The sequence below is a fragment of the Protopterus annectens genome, chromosome 17.part0, assembly GCF_019279795.1.
Source record: "Protopterus annectens isolate FY-2018-M chromosome 17.part0, PAN1.0, whole genome shotgun sequence".
Taxonomy (NCBI): Eukaryota; Metazoa; Chordata; order Ceratodontiformes; family Protopteridae; genus Protopterus; species Protopterus annectens.
In genome coordinates this window covers 802,796,599-802,823,675 of record NC_056751.1, presented here as the reverse complement: position 1 = coordinate 802,823,675, position 27,077 = coordinate 802,796,599, and positions in this window count along the sequence as shown.

Here is a 27,077-nt window from a genome sequence, read left to right as displayed (position 1 = left end):
TGTAGAACAGCTTCATCTATAGTGTAGAACTGGTAATACAGGAAGGACATCTGGCTGCAGTATAGTTTTTCCTTATACAGGTGGAGGTACAAAGCCATAAGGTCATTCAGTACCAAAGCTCCATCTCTAGGTGTTCTAATGAACTCAGGCATGACAACCAGCATAGCTCTTATGCTTGTGTTCACCACAAAAAGGAAGAGGACATGGATGTGGGGCCACTAGCCAACCAGGAAATGCATGTTTTTTAAATTACAGTAAAATGATCTGTTCCCAAAGGAGTTTTAAGGAACACTCACCCTGCTCACTATTTCACATGCATTTGGTCCCAATCAAGCCTTCTTCCAGACTACCAGTGCCTGTACTATGACTCCACCTGTATGTGGAACAAGGTCCTGCAGACAGTCTGGCATCCCACCTTGTACTGCCTGTAATACCTATATTCACACACAGGTGGAGCTTCTGCCTCTTCAGCAAGCACATTCATTTCAATGAGTTTCACCACTGATTCAGCCTCCTAGATTGACAAGCTTCACCAAAGTCCAATACTGAATCTGTTCAGAGTGGTGAGTTGCATTCTTCTTTTGGGAATGAGAGCAGAACTCTGTCAGTCTGCCCTAGCATGCACTGAATGGGGCTCATACTGCCCACTGTCCTGCCTTTTGGAATCAGGTGTGGAGTAACATGTCTAACTGGGGGTATTACTCTATAATGAAGGCTTTTGGAATCTACCTGTTTTCATAGTTTCCACACCCTTCTTAATCATCTAAGACCTTTTGTTTTCCTAGTTCTTTTGTCCTTCACACAACCACTTTCATGAAAAGATTAACTTTTAAAATGGTAGCCTTTAAGTAAAGAATAAGTAACACCTGCTCCTGCTCCTTAAAATGTCATATTGTGTGTTTTTGTTATGTCATTTTAAAAGAAAATCAATCTGCATTACTTATTCATGTGTGTAGATATATATATATAAATATATATATATATATATATATATATATATATATATATATATAGATAGATAGATATATATAGGGATTTGTATCACTTCACTGAAAAACCATTTCACTGAAACCCATTTCACTGAGACCAAATCACCTAAAGTTAATTTCACCTAAAACTCATTTCACTGACAAGTAGTACTCTAAGGCAAGTCAAAGGTATACATCCTTTCCCCCACTGTAGTGTGATCCTGGTGTTAGTATATATAGTTAGGGGGCATGGGGGGCACAGGCCCCCATATTGGAGGGTGTGGGGGGTGTAGCCCCTCATTTAAATTGGTTTTCTATTGTCTGGTTTTGTTTTACATTATTTGCTAAAACCGAACTAGGTAGGGGGCTATGCCCCCACACCCCCCATACATATTCCAATGTGGGGGGCTCTGCCCCCACCCCCCCTTAACTACATATACTAACACCAGGATCACACTACAGTGGGGAAAAGGACATATACCTTCGACTTTCCTTAGAGTACTGCTTGTCAGTGAAATGAGTTTTAGGTGAAATGAGTTTTAGGCAATTTGGTTTCAGTGAAATGAGTGTCAGTGAAATGGTCTTTCAATGAAGTTATACGAATCCATATATATATATATATATATATATATATATATATATATATATATATATATATATATATATATATATATATATATATATATATATATATAAGAACTGTGTGTTGCATAATTATGTCAGCTATACGATGTCTTAAACAACACAATGGTGTCTATTTGTAGATTTCGTATTAAGTCATACTGCCTCGTACAAGTCATCTCGTTTGCTGTCAAACAAATCAATCAGAACTTTAATTTGCTGCCAAATGTTAGCTTGGGATTCACTATATATGATGGCTGCTTTTCTTCTCTGAAAGCATTGGGAAGCACTGTTCAGATGTTGTCAGGAAATCAATATGCTGCACCAAATTATAGATGTCATTTAAAGCCTAATTTAAATGCTATCATTGGAGATGGAGCTGCGGTTTCTGCAGAACCAATGGCCATGCTATTAGGACTATACAGGTTTCCTCAGGTGAGATTGCTTTAATATTTTCATTACTAAGTGAACCTGATGTTGTCAACATTTTGTTGCATAATGAATTTGTATTGCTGAGACTTGATGTTTTGTCTGAGAAGATCTTCATATGACAATATTTTATGAGGATGATAATTAATTATATACATTTTTTCAGTTCTGCTTCTTTTAGTATTCTGGAAGTAAGTACATATTGTCTTATAACTGCAATTTTGTTAGTTTGACACTATTTTATAAATTAAGGACCAGCTATGTTTTATATATATTATTGGATCATATAATGGAGCAAATGATCATCTGATACATAGATGCTACATACATCTCAAGCTTCCAGGTTTTCTTTTACAACAGATAGATAATGCATTTAATATGTAAGCATTTAGGGCAGCACATCAATTAGTGTCTATGCCTTGCAATTCTGCAGTTCAGTGCCCTCCTTGTTTTTGTGTGGGTTTTCATCCAGTGCTTCTATTTCCTATGTCATGCCAAGGATATGTTTAGGATAATTGGTAATCTATCAACTGCACATAGGTGTTTTGTGTGTGTGTGTGTGTGTGTGTGTGTGTGTGTGTGTGTGTGTGTGTGTGTGTGTGTGTGGCTTGTGTGATATGAGTTCTACAAAAGATTAGATAAGTAAAACAAGTGGCTTAGGAGAGTAATTTAGGAGAGAAAAGTTCACAGTAGTTTAATTAAGATTTTTGTGGGAAAAGGGTGCACAACATTTTGTGCAATTGAAGGCTTATTACATTGACTCATGGTAATTATAAAATGTTAATGACATTTTTCAGACTAGGTGAGAATTGTAGGGGAACTGGTATTTAGTATAAATGGGAAAGATGGTTGGCAGTTGGTGATTCTAAAAAAGAAGGTAGATAGCATTATAAGGGAAGAATTGGAAAACAGGCTTCTGTCGTGTAACATAACAGAAACCTTTGATAATGTGAATCATTAGTAGACATAAAGGATATTAAGGAAACATTGATATGGAAAAATGACATCTCATGAGTGAATCCAAACAAAATGCAAGGCATCCTTTGAACTCTACAGAAAAATACGTATTTGTATTCACTGTACTGCACTTTTAAACTATGTATTACTGAATTGCTGCCAACTTTTAATGTTTTTAGCCATTTTAACTGGTTTGCTTTTTTGCTGTTTCAGCTGTCTGCTGTTTGAGACTGTTTTGCCTGCACTTTGTATTTTCTAGTACTTGTATATTTTATAGCATAGGCTAGATTCAGATTTGCTGAATCATGACTGTTTGGCATTATTTGAGCACTAAAATCAGACATCTTACATTAAGAGGGCAACCCACACACTTGTGGAAGAAGAGTGTAGCCAAGGACCCATCTGAGTTGGGGATTGTTGGAATAAGGCTTAGTATTGAGCATTTCCATTGGCCAGTTTGTTTGAAAATTCCTTAACTTAGCTTGTATTTAAGCAACACTTTTGCAAGGGCCTGTGTTCAGTTTACAGTAGCTGCTCTAGGATTGGTGTGCGATCTTTGATCTCTGGAGTGAATCCAAATTAAATCCAAAGCATCCTTTGAAATCTACAGAAAAAATAAGTGTTTTTATTCACAGGTTTGGGAGGAGTGGTGGAGGAGAAGGGAATTCTGAATGAGGAAGTCAAAGCTAGAATCAAAGGGGCTGCACCCAATTGATTCAGAGTTGCATGGGCTAGTGTATGACAGAAGAATGTTCAGCAAGCTGAAAAGTAAAGTGTACAAAATATTGGTGTGATCAGTACTACTGTATGGTACAGAAACCAGGGTATTAAAGGCAGTGCAGTTAAGGAGCTCGAGGTGATGGAGATGAAGTGTTTGAGATGGGTGTTAGGATGCACATTGTGGGACAGATGAAGAAATGACGATATAAGAGCAGAAGCCAATTGTAGAAAAGGTCAAAGAGAACAGATAACTGTGGTTCAGGTACATGTGCAGAAAAGCAGAAGACAATCTGGTGAAGAGGATTTGTGACAGACAAGAAGTAGGCAAGTTGAAATGAGGGCATCCAGCAAAGAGATGAATGCATCATGTAATAGAAGACCTATGAGTGAAGGTTGGAGAGTGGCATTAAAGCAAAGCCGATGGTGGTTGACATGACACCCCAACCGTATGTGCAAAATGAGTAAAAGAGGATTGATGATGATGATATATCACAGTGATGTTATTTAAATGTACAAGCCATTAGAGAATCCATATTTAAGAGAACAAAAACCTTTTCAGAATTCACCTTAAAAATATGCCCAAAGTGATTAGAGTGCATACATGAGATAATTTATGCAGGCAGTAATAATAAGTCTATAATATCTAAATTATATTTAATGATAAGATAAAAAAAGATTTATATTCATTTGATAATTATTGCAGACAAAAATGTAAATATGAAAAAAAGGAATACGTTTGAAAGCAGTATTGTTAAGAGTTAAGTGTCCTGCAATTTCATTATTTTGGAGAATATATACATGCAAATTCTTAAATAGAGAATTTTATACTCCATATAAATTAGTTAGAATAACAAAAAATAAAATAAAAGCAGTTGTATATCTTGGAGATGTAAAGAAAATGTAGATGCAGACTTGCCATCCATATGCTTGCAGGTCTTGCCTTTAAAGCCATGAACACATCATCACCGAACTCATAAATAATGACATTAAAATTTCGATCAGCCTCTGCCTGGAATAACTCACATTTGTTTGAGTCAGATCATATCTGCTTAATCTTGTGTGCTTCTTTGAAAGAGCTATACAGGTAGTGGACAGTGGTCATGTTGTTCATGTTACCTGCCTATTTCTTGCAAAGGCATTTGACACCACACTGTATAATGGAATGGTAAATAAGCTTATGGCCTTAAGCATTGATCTCTGTGTGGTAAAATGGATTGAAAACTGGTTCATAGACAAAATGCATTTTGTTATGTTTGGTTATGTCCTCTCAGAGATGGAAATGGTGAGCATAGGCACACCCCCATTTTTTCCTTGGCTCCCATCTTTTTTGCTATTTATTTCCCTGACCTCAATACTAATAACAAGAGTTTATGGTTGACTAAGTTCACCAGTGACTGTAAGCTGTGTGTAGTTATTAAGTTAAATAATGATAATTGTACCTCACAAAATGAATTAACATGAGTCCGATGCTGGTACACAATAAAAGAGCTCGGACAAACCCCCCTAAGAAATTAAGTATTATATTGACTTGATTCTTTATGATTGCAAATATTCTATATAGTTTTGCACTGATTATAATAGAAATTAAAAAAATGGGAAAAAAGAAAAGCATTATCATCTTATTCCAGAGCCAAATTGTGGTCAAACAGGGTATTAAGCAGAGTAATGGACCAGCTCCCCCCGAATCACAGCTATACCTAAATCCCATAACTTGATTGTCTCTCCCCAGTTACCATTATATGCTGTTCAAATCTGTCAATGAGTGCACTATTTCCTGTTTGTTACTTTTATAATGATCACAGAGAAGATGATTTCATTTAATACTGTTATTTCAAATATTATAGCAAAAACACCGACACTCGTTTAAAAAAAATACTTTTGCACAGTGAAAAACAGATTTAGCATGAGCAACAGTAAATTTTCATCCAGAAAAAGTCACATTTATTGAGAATGCATCAATTAGCCCATTAAACTACAAGCCGAATAGTATATAGTGAAGCTAATTAACTTCTATGTGAAGGATGCTGAAATTCAAAAAACAACTGTGCAATATATTTGTTAACAGCTTTGGGGCAGCCCACTGGATGCAAGTGTCCCTTTTCAGAGGAAGGCCAGGAGTACTGTCAGGTAAAGTAATTTGGTCAGAGTCATACAATACACAAAAAAAAGACTGGAATCAAACCCTGCACTATGGAAGCAGCTCTTACTCATCTGTTCTAAGTACCAGATGGACTGTTGTAGCCCAACAGTGTATGTCAGACCTGTGAGTCTGCAAAAACAAGCTAAATTAAAATGTATTAACTAAAATATTAACAAAAAACTTTTAAACTTTATGCCATCCAATTTATTCACTGACAGATAATAAACAAACTGTCAACGACCAACAGAACAAGGAAACCAATGATCATACTTAAAGAACATGGTCCATATGATGATACTTGTGTTTACTACAATCATTTCCTTCCTTTACACCATAATTGCTGTAGGTTGTAGTAACCAAGTACACACACACACACACACACACACACACACACACACACACACACACACACACACACACACACACATACACACACAGACACTTATCTCTGCTTCCTCAGATCCTGCAACATACCATCAAAAATGTAGGGTCAGCTTTACTGTGCAACACTGTCTCCTGATCCCTTGATACTGCAGCAAAAATGCAGTGACAGCTTCAAAGGTAAATCTCTCCATAACGGTGTAGCAAATTTCAATATGACAGCATGATAAATGTGTTCTGCCCCCTTGATATACAAAAAAGGCCACTATACTCTGATTTAAGCTTCATGAAGTCTCTCTCATCTGAGCCAATGCAAGAGTTTATGGAGAGAAGCATTCCATCAGTCCTGAAAGAAAACTATACCACATTGGCAGTGTAGTGGGCAATCAGATTTTTTTTTTTGTTTTTTTTTTTTTAATGGCCAGGCAGGGCCGCTCTTACAACTAGCACGGGGTTCTAGGCAGCTTCCTTGATCCAGCTCTATCTCCTTCAGAAAACAATATATTGATGTAACCTTCTCCATTAGTAACACAGCTCTGTTTCGTGAGATAGCTGTCAGACACTTGGGTATTTGGGTTAATGGCTCCCTCTCCTTTGCTCATCATGTAGCAACCATAGTTAGAAATTCCTTCTGTATCTCAAAAATTCCTTCTGTATCTCAAAATTATTCACCAAGGGCTTCTATTCTTAAACCAAATAAGTTATTATTCCGCAGCACTCTGCCCTGGTCAGACTGATTATGGAACACAACAAACCCTTTGGAATGTATATCACTAGAAATATCAAAAAACTCAAAAGACTGCAGAGGTCCCCAACAAAAAGAATATTGGGACTCAAAAATCTTAGTTATCAAAAGAAGATGAAATCACAGTCCCTGTACTCTGTGACCTTCTGAGGTAAGACTTGTGCCTAGCTTACCAAGCCCCCTGGGAACCTATCTGTGACCTTCTTTCATACTTTTTCCTTGACAAATCAAATTGTGGAGCCAGCACTAGAACATGAGACCTCAATCTTTGCCAGGTAATGAAACTACATGGAGGGATAGGTTAATCACCCAGTACTTCATCTTGTTCTGGAATTGGCTTTCCTTGTACATCAAGCAGAGTGATTCCCTGTCAGACTTCGAACTCAGTCTAGATAATTGAATGGATGTCCTAAAATACTCTCAGGGACTTACTGGCCTTGTTCTATTTGAAAAGGGTGGTAGAGTTTGAGTAGGGCTTTTAGCAAGGCACACATGGTCTTTGGTCAAGCAGCCTTGTATTTCCTATGACTGGTAACATATTTTTATTGAATGTACAAAACGTGGAAATTATTGGGAACAAATAAAAGCATTTGATAAAGCATTCCGGATAGACAATTTTAAGATACAAACATATAATTTAATATAATATTCTAATACCAGCAAGTGTGACTGCTAATAATTACTCACTTTTTTGGACAGTAGTAGGTATAGAAAGAAAAAATAATTAGAAACTTGTTAAAAGAAACAGAACCTAAATTTATAGAATGTCTAACATTTGGGAAGTCTGCAGTAAGGAAATTGGAATAATAAATTAGAAAAAATAAATCAAAAGAAAAAATTTTCAAATTCTGACCAAAGATAACAACAACTTTGAAAATGTATAACAATTGTGCAGCATCAGATGAATGAATGATGGACTTTAGATTTTCTATAGAATTAGTATTATATTTGTGGAGAACATATACATATTTTACATAGCTATTTAGTAGTTCAATAGTTAGTGAAATGAATTGTACAGTGAGATTACTTCCAAATATCTATAATGTTTGCTTTTCTGTTTTTTTTTGTGACTATTGATGTCACAAAGAATAAAAATCTTTCAAAAAAACAAGGCTGTGAATCTATAATGCACTGCAGTAGAGATATTAAGCAATATTAACCACTATTTGTAAGTTGTTATTTATATTTTCATATTTATAGTTGTGTTTTCTAGGTGACTGAGCTACATGTCGTTGAAGGGTATAGAGTGAAATGTGATTATAGGAGACAGAAACATATACTGGAGAGAATTCAAAAAGCTACCATGACATGTACACCTCCATGTATATATCATGATAACTCTTTTGGGACAGCCCTGACACAGTGCTGCATGGTGCTCTAGCCTGAAGACGTATAGCACCACGCAGGGCTGTCTCTGTGACCTTGCTGAATGCTAATGAGGCTGTCTGGGGGAGAGGCTATGTTCATCTACTAAAGACGGTGCTGGTATGGGGATATGTAGGTGGGGGGCACCAGATAAAAGGGATTATTCCAAACTTCAGTCCTGTAATGACACTTATGGCAGTACGGAAATGGGGGGGGGGGGTAGGAGAACCACTAGACATCAGGGATGATTAAAAACTTGAATACCATAATTTCACCTAAATCATTATGGGGATCGAGGGGTTGGAAGAGCCACTAGATACAAGGGATGATTTTAAAATTGAGTACCATAACAGCAGCTACATCATTACTAGGATTTTAGGGGGATGCTGGATATCAGGAGTGATTCTAAAATTGTGTACCATAATGGCAACTATATCAGTCTGAGGATCATGGAAAACATTAGCTGGAGGGAGGGCAGAAAAGTCAAGGACAAGTGCAAACATTGTGGTGTGTGTGCGTGTGTGTGTGTGTGTGTGTGTGTGTGTGTGTGTGTGTGTGTGTGCGTGTGTGTGTGTGTGTGTGTGTGTGTGTGTGTGTGTGTGTGTGTGTGTGTGTGTGTGTGTGTGTGTGTGTGTGTGTGCATGCGTGCATGTGTGCATGTGTGTGCGTGTGTGTGTGTGCGTGCGTGCGTGCGTGCGAGTGTGTGTGTGCATGTGTGTGTGTGTTTGCATACATGTGTGAAATAGTTACTGCAGGGGGAAATGACAATGCCTACACAAGCAGCTTTTAACAGAGGTGATGTGTAGATCAGCAATGATCTGCTCTTGGCGGTAATGAATGTGATTCAGAGGCAGGTATATTAGCTGATAATGAGGACTTTCTTTATCACTGCTAGCATGTCTCTGCATCACAAAACAACAAACTGTGGGATCAGGATTTTTACAGCATGAGTCCTACAGCTCAGAATCATCGATAATACATTCCTGGGACTGCTACTCTCTGTGTATAACACACTATGCTGGAGACATTTCTAGTCATTTATTAGAAATTAGGAAAATTTGCAATATTTTCATGTGTACATTAATATTTTCAAAAACAACTGACTAACAAATTTAGCATAACATCAGGTGAAAGCATAGATTTGTTGAAAAAATATCAATAATATTTTACTATAAGCTTGAGACATATTGAGTGTTATTTATAATATTAATTATGTAAATTGCTTTTCACAGTTCTGTAAATATTTCTGTAAGCAAGTACTTAAGAATCCATCCATCCACAATCCCTTTTTTCCTTTTTTTCATTTTTACACCTGGCATCAGGGTGTCACTTTAACAGTGTAATCATCTGCATCCAAGGTTCACATTGTTGGGTGGCTAGGCCTGCTCCGGCTGTTCTTCTGTACCACACACTCACTCACGCACTCACACTTCTGGAAAATTTAGAGTGTCCAATCCCTCTACTGCACATCTTTGTAATGTGGGAGGAAACCGGAGCACTTGGAGGAAATCCATATGAACACAGGAATGGAAAAACTCATGTCTCCTGATGAAGTGCTGTTGGCATTACATGTCTAGACTATACATTTTCCAAGATACCAATAGTCATGAAAATGCAGAGAAAATATCATGATGGATTTTTCTGCATTGTAAATATTAGAGTAATGTAAAATTATAAATACACTGACTCTTTTCACTGCAGCAAAGACTTTTTGTTCAACACATTGCTGTTTGCATCTTTTTAACAGCAGTTACTTTTCGTAAGATATTGATATTTGTTTGGCTTATATTCCTTAACTTGATTTATTTCAATGCCCAAGAATCTATGAATATATGTAGGATGCTAGACAATACATAAAAACTGGATGTGAATCAGTTAATACTGTTGGGTCCATTAATTTCACCCGGGCTAGTTCTTTTCTCATATGTAAATAACTCTGGCTGCAGTTGCTTGCACTGGAGGTATTTGGCAAGAAGTCTTCTTACATCTTTAGCTTTTCCTGCTATCATCACAGCTCACTGGAGAAATGCCTCTTTAATTATCCTATCTGTAACCTTAAACTATGATATTTAAACAAGAAATGCCTTGGTATGTCCTCAGAGTCTGAAAGTCTCCCTCACCTATATCCTCCTCAGTTTGGTGGTGGATAAATTGTTTCTGTAGTCCTTGATGTACCAGGCCACTAACCCACTCATCCACTAACTTAATATCATCTATTCTTTCAGCTTCACCTCACTGGAAAGTCACTTTGATGTTTTCTTTTTGAGTTCTGGCTTTCAAATTGTCTTGCCTTTGCTGTACCCAATTGATCTTACATTTTAACTGCTGAATTTCATCAGCATGAAGAGCAATTGATGCCTCTATCAATCCATGTCTGTTTTTCATCTCTTGAGCCTTTCTACATATATCATAATTTTTCATTTCCAGTTGGCAAAGCTTCCATAAACAAGTTAACTATGTATTAATTTAACTGTTCCAATTTTACACATATTTGGTGGAGCTTTCATTTTATTTTATATAATTTTCTTCCTTGTTTATCATTGTGTAGCTACTAATGGGTAAGAAAATATAACACTTAGAGCTACCCAATAGGCCGAATATGATCTTTAAAATTAATTTGTATTTAGTCATGGCACTGGCCTGTTCAGTCAAACTGCCATTTTAGATTGAGCTTAACAGCATGCATTCTACTTAAGGAGAAAGATATCAGAAGCCGAATTAAGGTAGGAGAGGTCTGTGGAGATTGTGAGTTAGAAAAAAAAAAAAAAAGGGAAAATGAAATATAAATCTATGGGTGATAGGAGCTGTGTCATGTTGGGATGCAATATTGAGGAAATTATGGACCACATTTTAAAAATTTACTATGATGACATGGTCTGGGGGGATTTAGCAGATATACTAGAAAGCAATCAAATCTGATGTGACCTTTATGGGTATTATTTTCGGAAATATGTATGGAGGAAGACAAAGAAAATATGGGTCTGGATTCCAAAACAGCTTATGACTAGTACAAGGTGCAGTGCTAAACTTGTGGACAGCTCTGTATATAAGCAATTCCATGAAAAACACCATGAGTGAAATATGTAGATGAAGAAAGGCACAAGCAAGTTGTGTGATGTTGTTGACTATGCAGTATTAAATAACATCATAACTCCTCACAACACCTGTACAAGGCAGGAGAAAACATCTGTAGAACATACCACCCTCAGGCACTAAAAAACAGAATAATGACAGAATGGCATTCTTTCCTTCATGGTAGTTAACATTTTGCAGGCAAATGTATTGATGCTTGAAGAGCTGATACTAACTGTTGCATTGCCTACAATAGGAAGGTATATGCTTACCATCTCCAGGAACCCCTACATGGTCAGCTGTCTGAGCAGGACACTATCATTAGGTGCCACATGCACAGAAAGCAGGTGCTGACTGTATGACTTTTGTGCAGCAAGTTGGATTCTGCACAGCCATGAGGAATAACTCTATCCCTCTTAAAACAAAACTGTGCCAATTCTCAGACATACTTGTATCAAGAGACATTCCAATACTATATGGGTAACACAGTAGGAACATTTCAGACTGCAGTCTCTCACATCATATACCAGTTAATGACTTTAATGTGCTACAAGCTTAGGAAATAATAAAGTTATCATCAACAGCAACCAAGTGGCATACATGCATGGAATAGTTTTATGAGGTCCCACAAGTTCTCTGTGTATTAATTGGCACAGTCTCCACCTACAACATAGTAAAGTCACCCTTTCCAGATGGATGACAAGCACAGCAAACATAACAGGTGACATTTAATCAGTTGAAAGATTGTATGTGCAGCAGATGGTCAGATCCTACAGATTTCTGCAGCATTTCCTTGTTAAGTTATGGGAGAAAAATTTTGAAAATACATGTGTAGCATGACAACCCTTATGAACACCTGATAGGTGAGTGCATAACAGAATCTTAAATATGCTTATAATCAAAAGGAAGTGTATGGACAACACTAATGACCATAATAATGGAATATATTTAGTCCTCTTCTGCCTGGTGTACACTGGGTAATCATTCTCCACAAACACTCTAGGGAATGTCAAACAGCAGGCATGAGAATCAAACTGCTGTACCCAGCCATCTTCAAAGTGTTTTCCCATGGAGGGAGAAAACCATTTATTGATGAAGTACATGCTAAGGAGGAAACACAAAATTTGTCCAACAAAGGGTGAACTGTGAATCAGAAGGAGGTTCTCCTGGTGAAAAGGACTACAGAGAGAATGAGCCCATGAAATCTTTTCCACTGTTTCAGTTGCCTGAGAAGAGGAACACTGATAAACATAATCCCCGGGATTCATGAAGCTTGCACCAGGCGCAGGCATAGTGTAGGCGGAATAACGCCAAATATGGCCATTGAGCGATTCATGTACGATCCAATTCCACGTGCACTACTGGCGTATGCCAGAACTGCGCAGCCCTCGGCATAGGTATGCTAATCACCCCATGCGCAGTGTCGCACCATGCAAATGAAGGCAGATAGTGTTTCATGAAGTGGTGCAGGCATAGCATAAGGCCACAGAAATGTAAACCAAAAAACACGGTTTACATTTTCCCAAACAGAACATCGGAGCTATGGAAGCGGACCAGACTCATGTATTACAAAGTTAACATATGCCAATGGCTAAATACACAGCCAGTGGCATAAGAAAAGATGCACAACACCTAAAAAACAACATTTCATGTCATGTCCACAGTAACGCACAGTACAACAGCAGGGCATGTGTGCGCAAACAGGAACATAAAGAAATCATATAAAAATGTCATAAAATCGCAATGTAATACAAATCAGGTTTACACCATAATACGCAATGGTAGGCATGGAACACCACAACCAAGGTGCAAGGGTTGCTAAGGGCCTGCGACAGTGTTCGGCGTGGTAACTATGAATTAGTAGTCAATGCCATGCAAATGAGGCAGGTAATACTGAATCACAAACGTCCTGCCGGATGAAGGTTGTACCATATGACGCAGCGCTATAACACCGAGGAGTGGCTCAGAGGAGACACATGACATCAGCAGAGGGGTGTACCACCATAGCAGTAAGCACATTGGAGCAATGCAAATCTGGCCTGGCCGTTGCTAAGCAAAGCTGCAGGACAGGGGTGGGGAGGAAGGTATAGAATCATTTAGCTGAGAGCACACATGGTGCCCGAAAGCGCATGTGTACGGGGATGAAAATGTGCCGGAAACCCGGTAAGTGGATGCACATGCCACAAACAATAGCACAAACAGGAAGGTCAGGGGAAGACAAGAAGGAAATGCCGAAGTAGGGTAATTGGAGTACTAATGAGCAATTAACAGCAATCATCTCACGGCGGCCAATCAATGGCAGCTGACATGTCTGCTCGCAGAAACTTGCAAAACAGGATAGGGGAGTCATTGGAATGCAAAGAAAGGAGGGGAGGCATTGGATTGCAAAGATAGAGATCTGTCATAGCAGAGCAAAGCAAACCGACAGTAGACTGGCAATAGCACACATTATGCAAGATAAGCCAGGTCTAGGAAAGTACAAATGAAAGCAGGCTGCTGGATGCATGCCAGAGAATGGTAGGTGGAACGTACAGACATGTAAAGGGAAGGTCAAGAGGTAATCCATGGCAGCCAAATGTAATTCAACACCAAAGGCACCACAATAGTAGTTCCGGTAGTAAAACACATAAGATACCCTGTAGCTACGATCATACATACATACCCTATGACATCATCGGTGTTCCCAGCACAATAGTATAAAGCGTGAAAGCACCCTACACACACCTGTGTATTCCCAAACACTGCACCATAGGTGTAAACACATGGGGAACTTTTAAAATGTACATGTTGGGAGCTGTGATTCATCAGCAGGTGTTAAGAGACTGACGGTGTTGTGGAGGATGATGCCGACAACCACCGCAGGCCCCAGGGGAGGAGAAGAGTGTTCAGACCAAGGGTAACCTACCAGGGGCTACACAATCTGGAGATAGTAGAGCATTACAGGGTGGACTGGGACATCTTACAGCAAATAGTAGAGCTGTGCTGGCCACGCCTGAGAACCAGAAACAACAGAGGGGAACCCATCCCAGTGGACACGAGGGTATGTGTAAGCTTACGAATACTAGCCACAGGTACCTTTCAAAGGCCAACTGGAGATATAATGGGGATCTCACAGGCATCAGCATCCAGGGTACTACACCAGTTCCTGGATGCCATGTTACCACATGCCAATGAGCATATATACTTCCCCCGAACTCAGGAGGAGTTGGCCATCAATATGCGTCACTTCCAACGTGTGGCACACTACCCGGAGGTACTGGGTGAGATAGACTGCACGCACATACAAATCAAGTCACCACCCAGTGAGCATGGTAGGCGCTACATAAACCACACGGGATTCCATTCCATCAACTGCCAGATCATGTGCAATGCCCAGGGCATTATCATGGATGTGTGTGCTGGCAGCCCTGGAAGCTACCATGACTCCCATATCTGGCATGCCTCACAGCTGTATCAGGTATTTGTCAGGGGGGACATCCCGCATGGCCACCTTGTGGGGGATGCTGGCTATGCACTGGAGCTGTGGATGATGACTCCCATTAGAAATGCACACACACCCATGCAAGAACGTCATAATGAGGCACACGCACAAACCAGAATCATCATAGAGCGTGTGTTCGGGATGCTGAAATCATGGTTCCGGTGCTTGGACACATCTGGTGGAGCCTTGCAGTACTCTCCAGGCACGTGTGCCCACATCGTCATAGTATGTGCCATGCTACATAATATGATCCTGTGGAAACAGCTTCAGCAGGGACAAAATGGTGAAGGCCCTCATAGCCCACCGCAATTACCAAGGCCATCACAGGCACAGAGGGATTCAGACCACAAAAACACTGTGCCAGCCCCAGTAGGCAGACGGAGGCATGCCCAATATGCCTACACCTTGGCAAAGAGGGAACGTATAGCACATGCTCTGACAGTGTAGGCCCCTATGGACTGACACAGCTCTCCACCTGCACACACAGTAAAATGTATGGCACACAAACATGACCACCTGTAAATTGTAATGTATAGGTGGCCCACTGTGTGAATCCTACATAGGCAGCCCTCAAAAATTGTACACACAACAGCTATTGGAACACGGAATGTCAACACCTGAACAGTACATGTGCCTATCAGCATATGGTGGTGCTGTGTGTATAGGTTCCCAGGTACATCGATAGGTACACGGCTGATTGTCAGAGGCCATACACCAAACGGGGCAAACAGTGTCCGCTGTCGCCACAACATCGAGTAACCAACTGTTGCTTAGTGGAGCAGAGGCAATCGTGGGAGCACATGTGTGTAAGCACTGTTCTGCACACACTCAGCACGGAGTCCCTGCTGCGTTAATGAGGGGCTCCACATAATATAATCATGGATGTTGTGTCAAGGTATGGGTTGTACCCATGACAGGTATTCGTCACCTCAGCATGCCCCACCTAGAGTCATTTGAAGGTGTAGCACAGTATCGTGTGTGGCTCACTGTGATATACATACCCAATGCCGGAGCACATCCAGTAAACATCACATGGACATACCATTAACTGGACTCATCAATATGTAAACTAACTGAGTTACCCATGTGAGTGCAGTATGGAGTAACAGCCGTAATATACTCCATGTACAAAACGACATAACGTGTACAAATCACAGATGTCCATGTTTTAAATGCAAGTGACTGTCGTGCATGTTCCCGGTCCCACGTCCTGCAAGGGATGTAATGTAATCCCGAAGGCACGAGTAATGCATGTCGGATGCAGGTCATCAGATCAAGTTTAGCACACGTTAGCGGGAATATGCGTTGCCCACTGCTGGTAAGTGATGTTTAAATATGACTATACGGATATGCGCGAAACAGGGATAAGCTTCTCCGAATATCACGCAGATCACGGTCAGTGATGTCCAGAACAGGTGAAACCAGCATTATTCACCCCTGTACTAATAGCGCCTGCTCTGAAGGGTAAAACGACCACTGCCAGGAGTAGAACACGCAATCATATATAGAATCACCTAACACTATTGCTAGCCAAGATGTACCTATGGTAGGGTTGCCACCTCCTCAAATGACCAATGTGGGACATACGTCAGATGTCTGCAGGCCGACACATACACCCGGCCAGTACAAAAATCAGAACTTCACTGTTTTGTCTAGATAAAATCTTATTCTTGAAATGTTTACTTACTTATTCTGTTTCTATAACATATAGGTGGTCATGTTTACAAATAGTTTGCAGGACACAATTGCCCAAAGAGGGACTGTTCCTCGCAAAATGGGACAGCTGGTAACCCTAACCTACGGCAGGTGTGTAATGTGACAGGTACAGACACAAACGTGTGGAGTCCAGGAAACAGTATACACTGACAAGTACACAATGAAAGGTGTAGCTTGCCTGTCACTTTCCCTGTCAGATATATATATATATATATATATATATATATATATATATATATATATATATATATATATATATGTACACATATATACATATATATAATACAGATAGAAAGGGTGATTGAGTGATATATGTTGATATATACGGATTCAAAGATATCTGCAAATATGTATAGATAGGTCAACGACATTCATAACACCTTGGAGGTACAAATAAATAGGATACCGCCAACTATGTAATGTGTAACATACCGACACGCGTAACCATGAGGCTGAAACACTGAATGAACACAGTACCGGAACAGTACAACTGTGAGTAATAGTATGACGATATGAAGGGACATGTAGTTACCGCTGCCGGTGTTGCGGTCCATGTAGGTACTGTGTTCAACTGTGTTTGTGAGTGCCGTAGTCTGTGTATGTGTGTGTTGAGCATGCCATGTGCGTCTCCGTGTGACTGTAATGTGTGTGTGTGTGTGTCCGCATCGTGTGTCTGTTAGTGCGAACTCAGAGGTAGATCATTACAGTAGGTGTGAGTATAGCTAGTCGTAGGCATACGGTTACCACCTGTCTCACATTAGGAGGGACAGCCCCTCCCTGGATAGGTGTGTCCTGACATAAAACATTACAAAGGGCAAATGTCTGAGATTGTAGGACATCAATATGTCCCATATATTATGTAATAGTTGCATTAAATAGTTATGCCTGTATGTAAGAAAAGTAAATGTTACATGCAATATAATAAGTAGCCAAAGTCCCACAACAATAGCTATGTATCGAGGATAAAAGTATGTGGTATCCTGTGTAATGACTGTGGCTATGTGTCAGCCTGTAAACACCGCTGTGTGTCCCGCAAGTGTCCAACAATGGCCATATGAAAAGGTGGCAACCCATGGCAAAGAGGTCCTGTTACCAACACAACCGCAATGACTGCAAATATCTGGGACAGAAATACACGGGATATCTGTCATTTAGACATATCCCTTTACATATCGCTGCAATTCCAGAGGTATGGAAGTATCATCTTCACCTGCATACTATATAGAAACCAACTAACAATGGCCCAATGTAAAATCCCGTAACATAAGTCTACTAACTGATAGCTCTTTAATTAGGGACGGAGCCCACACACATATATATGGAATATGTATAAATGCAAGCCTCACAAACCTGTATATGCTACGTACACCCACCAACATCCCCCACACTAGAAACTATAGCAATACAGACAGTAATAACAGCACAAACATCCAGTCAGTCAATTACGTCTGCAGAACCATCAACATACCTTGTGAGAGACACAATTAAATGCGCCATGCAAAATTGTATCCGTTGTACAATGGAACAAATGGCGATGTTACAGGTTTTGTTTGCAATAGTCCATTATCAGACGGTTGGGATGACAGGTACACCCACATGTTGAACCACATACTCTAGCTGTCACACACAATCCACGGGAGACATGAATCCAAAGCATACTTGTCTCTACACATAGCAGTTGCAGGTACACACAACAAAACACAATACAGGCTGTCTCCCTGAAGGTAGGGCAAATGGGCAACTCCCAAGTTGAGAACTCAATTATACCCCACTGTTGCTGAGTAATTGGTGAATGGAGTAGCTGCACAGCTGATGTGCAAGTAATTAGTCACCCAGGAACACCAATTGGCGGCAGGAAACCACATGTTACAGGTATCGACATATATAAGGATGACTTGCCAGACATTCAAACTGTATGCTCATAGCATATACCTGTTTAAGCATTGTAAGAGAGATAGAGATGAAAGTCCGGAACGATAACAAGGTATGTAGAACACTCGGTATGTAAGTGTATGTATAGCATGTTTTGTATTAATTATTTACTGGATGTATAGCCTGGTTTGCATTAATTAAAAGTGTCCGCAATGCGTAAAGTGGGAAAAGGTATATATGCAGTGATGTCTTGCTGAGCATACTAATGCTTGTAGAAACTGTGCGTCCAGCAATGGGCCACAAGGTACACATCAGAGACACCACAAGGGATGCTACATGAGGGCTTTAAACAGAACAATTCCATACAACCCGCCATCAGTGGTAGGGTATGTCCAACAAGTACGTGCCATAGCAGGGGATAGTATATGTTGATATACCGTCACAGTAGGCATGTGTATGGGCATAAAACGACAATGACATGTCTAAGGTGGTCCCGCTGTGCAAGTATGCTTTGCATTATAGGATACTCTGTAAAATATGTGTAATGTATAGTATTGTAGGTAGATATGTCAGATATTTTACACCGCATAACAGGCATATCATGCATACCAAAGGTATTGTCTATTGGCATGTACAATAACAGGATACATATGGCTTGTAGGCATGGGACATTGTAATAGCATGATAGCTAATCTAAATGGAAGGGCTACCAAGTAACCATGCACAAAGGAAATGTAATAGCTTCACAGGTTCATAGTGGGGTACTATGTAGTCTGGCAAGTGTATGTGTAAGTAAAGTGTTCACACCAGTGGCACCTCTCTAGGGTAGTGTCCTGTGAACAGCAGAGCCATGTGTTACCTGCACCTCTGCACAGTACAGCCACTGCAGTGATCCCTGGTATACATGTGTCTCCCAACCACTAAGGGAGGTATCACATGAACAGTGCTACTGAGTGTCCCTGCGTGATGTACATAGGACTCATGTTTCAAAGCATGGTGAGTGTCTGGTTTGGGAATGTAACCCTCAATCACATCCCACTCATTGTTGCGTGTGTGCACATATCCATGAGCATGTTGCTCACAGTGGCGTTTGCTTATGTCGCATATGTGGAGTATATCCATTAATATAGTTGTGGACATGGGCCCTGTCTGTTCAGCAGAGGTCACCCCTGAGTATGTAGTATGCAAATGTGTACAGACGTGGTGTCCGTAGTTCAGCCACATACTTTAACTGTCGGAGCTCAATAAACTTCATGGCGTGTTAATGTTGTGGTATGTTAAGCTGTAGCTGTTGTGTAAGGTACACCCTAAATGGGGTGGTGTACCCTTGAATGTGTGTAGAAGTCTTGAGTTCAGAGGTACAATGGGTGCCTATGTACCAGCTACACACCCAGTACAGATAAGTGTGGCCACATAGAAGGATATCCATGACACAGTGGCAATATGGTAACCACAGGAGTGGGTGCGACATACGTGTGTACTATGAACATGTACAATGTGACATGTATGTAGGGGACTACCACCTATGTGATAGTCAGTGGGTGAATGGTGTAATGCAAAGGTGATGTTCATGCACCTTCTGTCATGCAGCTTGAGGCCATGACATTCATATCAGGTATCTGTCACAGTGACACCCGTATGGATGGAGTCAGTATCAGCTGGTGGATCAATCATGGTGCTTTGTATGCAGGGGTTTGTAAAGCTAGGCAGGGAAAGTCCCTCTGTGCTAGCCTGTACCTCAGGGAAGCATATACTGAAAATGAGGGGCCCTATGACTGAGGACTGTGGTATGCCAAGTGTAACTGAAATGCAGTAGGTACTATGGTATGCTACCCTCATTGTGTGTGTCCTGTCCATGAGCCACATTTCATAACATCCTGAGACATAGGGTATGATGTGCAGGTGGATGTGTATGTTGTCAATACCAAAATGGAGAACGGTGCTGAAAGGCAATGAGAGGACAATGTAGGATGTGTGGACCCCCCGAACCGTCATCAACTACCTTGGTAACTGTATGAAAGGAGTCCACCAGGTGTAGGGGCCATGTTCTGGTCCTAACAAGTCCAACCCAGGTGGCATCAAGGACCGGAGCACAACAATGTCTCTGTGAATGACGTCCCTGATGATGTGCCCCATAGCCATTCAGAACAGCCCAGTCAGGTGTGTAGGACTATAGTCCCACTCGTGCATTGTGGCACCACCTGTGTGGAGTGTGATAACTGTTGCTGTGTGCCATTCAGGGGCCACAATGTCTGATACAAGGCTATTACTGAATATGGTGGCCTAGTGGGGAGACATGTCATTCAGAGGTTTGTGGAAATCACAGACTGGGACTTTGGAAGGTGACATGGGGCCAGTGTCCCAGGACATATAGAGTGCAGGTTAGTACTGTGTAGGTGTGACCGCAGGGACACCGCAATGTTCCTGCATGGATTGTGGCCCTGTAGTGAGTGAGAGGGTGTAATGTTAGCATTGACTCCATCCGCCAGCATGTTGCCAACATCACCTGGGTATGTAATATTCCTGAGTGACTGTTGTATGTGAGAGCAGCTGTGGGTATTGCCATTGACTACTGGCATACCACCATAATGTACACACAAAATGGGTACTCTTACCCTTGCGAAAAACAAACTGTCCAAAATAATCATGCTGTAGGTTGCAATAAAGGCTGTCCTCCTAATTTTTGAACAAACAAACGGGCCAAAAGAGTTCCAAGCAGCAAGCAGTTTATTTCCACTCCAACACAGAAACGAACACTGTACAACAAGATTATTGTTATGACTCATGGATGTGTCAGTACATGAGTGGCTATCCCAGTTAAGTGTGGGGTAGTGTCAGTCACACATCAGTAGTAGCTGTCTGAGCCCTACTGTCCAGTACACCAACAAATGAGGTCTGGTAACCATGGGGTATGTTGTTGAATCTGTAGCTTGTTACAATGTGTATAGTGGTTCCGGACGCAGTTAGTTGCACGTGGAGCACCTCTGATGCATTGTGCTAAGTAACTAGCCAGGATGTGTGTACAACATAATGGGATATGGGAACTCCTCAGCTGTGGGTGTGCCGGTCCAGGTATGTGCCTGAAAGGTATGGTCTGTCTATAACTTGTCATTGCAGGTGTGCTCTGCAGAGCCTAGAGGCAGGTCCCAGTCACTGCAGAGATATTGGAGTGGTGCATTATAAGGTGTGCCTTGCCTGCGTGCATCACAGAGGAAGATGCAAGCATTGTGTCACATGACCCCATGTCTTGCTTGCCAGTTCTCGTTCTGCTGGTGACTGTTATTGGAAACTGTGCAAGACAGGCAGTATAGAAGCAGCAAGAACCTTACATGTGATATGTACTTCCAGGGCTGACAGGTGCAGGTAAACTGTGCCAAAGCATTGTGTTTGACCAGGTCAGTCAAAGCGGACAGATACCAGATGCCTGTGGAATGACAACAGAAGCATACACAACTGTTGAAGTGACACAGTCAGTCATTGTACAGTGGTATCGGGTCCAGATGAATGCATAATGCTCCTCAGGGCTTGGCCCACACCTTCAGGGCTACAAGACTGGTGAGCTATTGCATATCCCTGCACACGTAGTCTGTGAAGTGGCATCTCAGGGCAGTCACACTAACATGGAGAATGACAGTCACATCGTACCTGGTGAGGTGTGGCATGGGTGCATAGGTTATGTTGCAGAACCAGTTACCCGACAGCAAGATGTAAGTGACTATCGCTTTTTGTAGCCTGCTGTGTGGAACTACAGTGTGACCGCTGACAGAGTCACCTATGACTGGTGTGTTCTGTATGTTATAACACCCTACTGGCTGTATGTGATAGGCACACATGAGCCTGCGGCCTATAAGTTGATGATGTTGTGTTCCCTGATGGGGGCTGCCTCTGGTGCCTACACAGAGTATGAAGAGGTACTGCACAAGTTGTCCTCGTATGTGTGGCCTGTGGTGGAGATCATGTGAGACTATGTGATGCGTGGAGTGTGTTGCAAATGTTACACATCCCAACATGACTGTCAGGTGCAGTCAGTGTTGGTGACAGCATTACCCCCAGCAGGGCTGCATAAGTGCATCCCCCACAGGCTGTAGTGTAGTATGTTGGGAGGCGAGCATTGAATCTGTACATGAGACAATTGCTCTATTGCCACATGTACGACATATCCATCATATAGACAGGTAATAGCACTGGTACGTGACAGTTGGACATGCCTGTATATACAACCACGTCTCACAGGATACGTGAGTTACATGTGTACAACAGCTGTTGTACCGTAAGCAAGATGGAAATTGTAGGACAGCCAGTGTACCTGTGGGAAATGGTGTGGAATGTGTGCTATAGTAATCAGTAGCTCATGACATGCTCACAAGTTCTGAACAAGTGCCTAGCATGAACATACAATACAGATAGGATTTGGATAATATCAACCCACAAGTGGTGACGATAGTCATAATGGGTGGCACCGCACTATAACCCTGCTGAGTATGGTGTGCATGTCCATGAACCATTATCACTGTAGATGTTAGCAGTACAGATGTACAAGACAGTACAGATGTTTGATTACAAATACCTTTGTATGTCACAGGAGTGTTCTACCAGTGGCCTGTTGACAGACTCACAACTACAAAAGGTGCCAGAGTGACATGTGCATATCACACCAGTGCTAGCTACAGTAGAACAGGGTTAATGTGTTGTACTCCACCCTCATTGTAGCCCATACCACACAGACAAATGTTAGGCATCTGTGTATGTAAGGATGTGAATGGCCATGACCTATGAGCAATAGCTGTGTCAGTGTTGTGAACAACATACAGAATGGGCTGTGTGGGTGAGGTGTGTGACATATGTGGACATTCTGATGGATGATATCAGCAGTGTCACCACTAGGTGAACATCCCTATACCCATTAACTACCACCTAGGCTGTGGTCAACATTATGGACACTGTGTAAGGGATGGTGCTGTGCAGTACACCTCCCTGACTTGGTGACGTCTCCAGGCCCCGTAGGTAGTCATATGAGGTAACCATGTCATGACAGTGTGCCATCCATGAGCACGGAGATCATTGGACAGGCATATACAGCACTGGGGTGACCAATATTGGATCACATATCACGTTTAAGGGGTAATGGCCATGCGTGGATGGGCAATACCAGCCTTCACAATCCTCACCTCGACTATGCAGCATGCTGTCTACCTTGCATAAAGACATTTGCTGCACCATGATGATGGACATGCTACATGTCTGTATCCTGATCTGAAAGACATACGTCATGGACAGCCGCCATCCTAATACTAGGATTGCCGCATGCTGGACAGATCCCTGTGCCATACATGTGACATACTCCCTCTATATCATACTACCCTGTCCATCAAAGCTGCACATGTCATCCCAGTCATATATGGTGGGATGGCCGCATGGTAGATGTAGTATCAACTGTCTGGATCAGTAATGTGGCACTGATGCACCTTATGGTGGCATAATGGCTGTCGGTTACAGCTAGGAAACCTTGCCTGTACTTGCTATGGTTGATAACCATCCCTGCGAATGACGTCCGACTAGCCATTGCCCCATGTCTATCACATGTGCAACACAGGCGATCCGTGGCAGGATGTTGAACAGCTGTACAGTGCTGTGTAGATGTATATGGCAAAACACATGCATGTACAGCTTTCCATGCGTATGTGTGCATTGTCACTGCTCAAGTCCATTAAGGCTGTGTCTGTGTTGATATGTGACATATACACAGCATCAAGGTCAACAGCATTACCGTGGACACATCCAGGCATGTGCAGATAGGTAAGAACACCAGTGCAGGCAAACAGACATGCCCACATCAAGACAGCATTCACATGGAGTATGAACACTGTAATGAGGTGACACACATATATGGTGATGATATCCAATGCATAACGGGTGTTACATGTGTGTGACACAAACACGTCAGTCGTGTCAGTGTCATGATGATTGGCAAAGATAACTGTGCAGATGTACTAGATGTCATAGAAATGTATGTGCAGCAGTATCTCTGTATATCTCTGAAACTGTGACCTGTCACCATCATTATGTCTTACACATAATGCCTCGTACACGCCTTCCAGCGTACAGCCACCAGGAGGATGATGTCCTCATCCCGTACCTCCATGAGAACTATGAGGTGTTATTCAGCCATGTGCCACAGCATGCCCAGCACTGGGATGACCTGTGGCAGGATCTTTGCAGGAGGGTGAACAATGTGGGTGGCCATAACCACACCTACCAGCAGGTGCGCAGACACTGCACGGACCTGATACGACATGCAAAACAGTGTGCAACTGCAATAGCCAGGGAACAAGGTGGAACAGGTGGTGGGCCACCAACCCAGCCCCCACTCATACACACTGAGGAGTTACTGGCCAGTCTGGAGACACCCTCAGAACAGCATCCACAAACACTATCTGCCATTGTGGAGGTGGGTGTCTCCCAACCAATGAGCCTGGAGTTTCCTGGTAAGTCAGTACTGCATATATGGGTACTATATCCCATTTAAGTGCATGTGTCACTGTACATTATGTAATGTAACAACATATGCATGTTATGTGGACACACATGCTGCATATTACAGTATGCTACCCTGTGTATGCACACATGTGCATACTATATGCTATTGTACAGGTGAATGTGTTAACATGCACAGTGCACCCTGTGGCTGTCATACAGTCATGGATAATGTTCATACTGTTGTGTCACCCATATACAGGTACCTCTGGCATGCCGCACAGACTTGAGTCAGTTGCAGGTGAGACTGTCATCAGTATCAGGCATGCAAAAGCATAGATCTATTCACCATGTGACCAGTTAACACTTGTACACTTGATGTTTGTTCCATTCACGATATACAAGTTGCATCACCCATCATTCACACAGGCCACCCATGTGCAATATATACAAACGAAATGATACACCAACATGAAACCAGAGTATTTGTCATTGCTACATGTGTGGTCATCTGTGCATACAACAATAGAGGTGTTCTACAATGGAGGCATATGTACTATACATTGGAACAACACGTGTGGTACGCAAACAGTACCACACAGTGAGCTGTGATATGGGCAGCCCACAGGAGTCACCATTGTGTTATATGCCCCTGCAATGGGTGCACACATTGTGATGTGCCATCTGACATGTCCCAGACACGTAGTGTATTGGCTGCAATAATGTCACACTATCCCATAACTCATACCCTACATACAACCTGTTGTCTGCATAGCCCTGTGGATGGTGACATATCTGACATCTATGGGTGTATGTCATATGGGACAACACAGACATGTGTGATAGATGGCCATCACACACATTTGTCCAACACATGTACACAAATGGCCATGGAGGATGGCCAGAGATATGTAGCCACACAGCAGATGTGATGTGTATACACCCTGTTTCACATTGTCCACACATGGTCCAATTATAGCCTTAGTTGACCGATTATACAGTTGATGTGGTACACTGGACATCCTAAAGGCCTGTGCACAGCCAGTGGAGGTGTCACTGACGTCTGCCATATAAGATGTGTGGAACATCATGCCTGTGTCATAGCATGACAGTAGTCACCTCTACAGCTTCCACAGACATTGACACCACATCAGGCCACAGATACTGTACATTTCCCTTGCTGCTGTAGGACATCACCATTAGCTGTGCACCTCGTGTGAGTGGTACAGCAATGTCATGTTGGACATGGTGAATTGACAAGTCCGCTATGTGTGGACATGGTTGCCAGGCAGCTAAGACTCTGTAGTTGTTGTGCAGGGGTGTCATCTGTAGGTCTTCCAGTGACCTGCCACATGACACAGCATGGTTTGGTGTGTACACACCTCAACATCATGGGTCACAATCCACAGTTATGTCATGGGTTTGCATGCAGTTATGGCTATGCAATGTGTACATATTATGCACTGTATAGCAATATAGATGCCTCATGATGCCATGCAATGGCACAGTGTCTGTACTTCACACTGTAGAGCAATGTAGATGGCTCACACTACCCTTCCATGCACATGCACATATGCTAAACATGCATTCTATCTGTAGGGCATACAGACAATACCACAATGTGATGGCCATTATGATGCTGTACATGTCAGGACACCATTGTGTCAGACATGTATGCATGGAAATGCACACGTCAGCAGATTACATGTCACTGTCACGTCAGCCATGTGTACTGTTATCCTGTTCTGGTCCACATGGTGTATCACGGGGATGCATGCATACTACTATGATTGTGTGAACTGCATGGCTACTGATATAACACCTGCTTGCTGTATTGTGCACCCCAGGGGGTATGCTTACTAACACTATTAATGTCTGAGCTGCATGCTGTCTGCTGTATCACAGGCATGCTGCATACTGTCTGTCAAATCAAATGCATGGTGTGTGTGTGTGTGTGTGTGTGTGTGTGTGTGTGTGTGTGTGTGTGTGTGTGTGTGTGTGTATGTATGTGTCTGTGTGTGTGTGTGTGTGTGTGTTTGTGTGTGTGTGTGTCTGTGTGTGTCTGTGTGTCTGTGTCTATAGTAATTTAGAGTCTTTCTTTGCATTCACAGGTGATGTAGGTGCGTTACCCTCCTG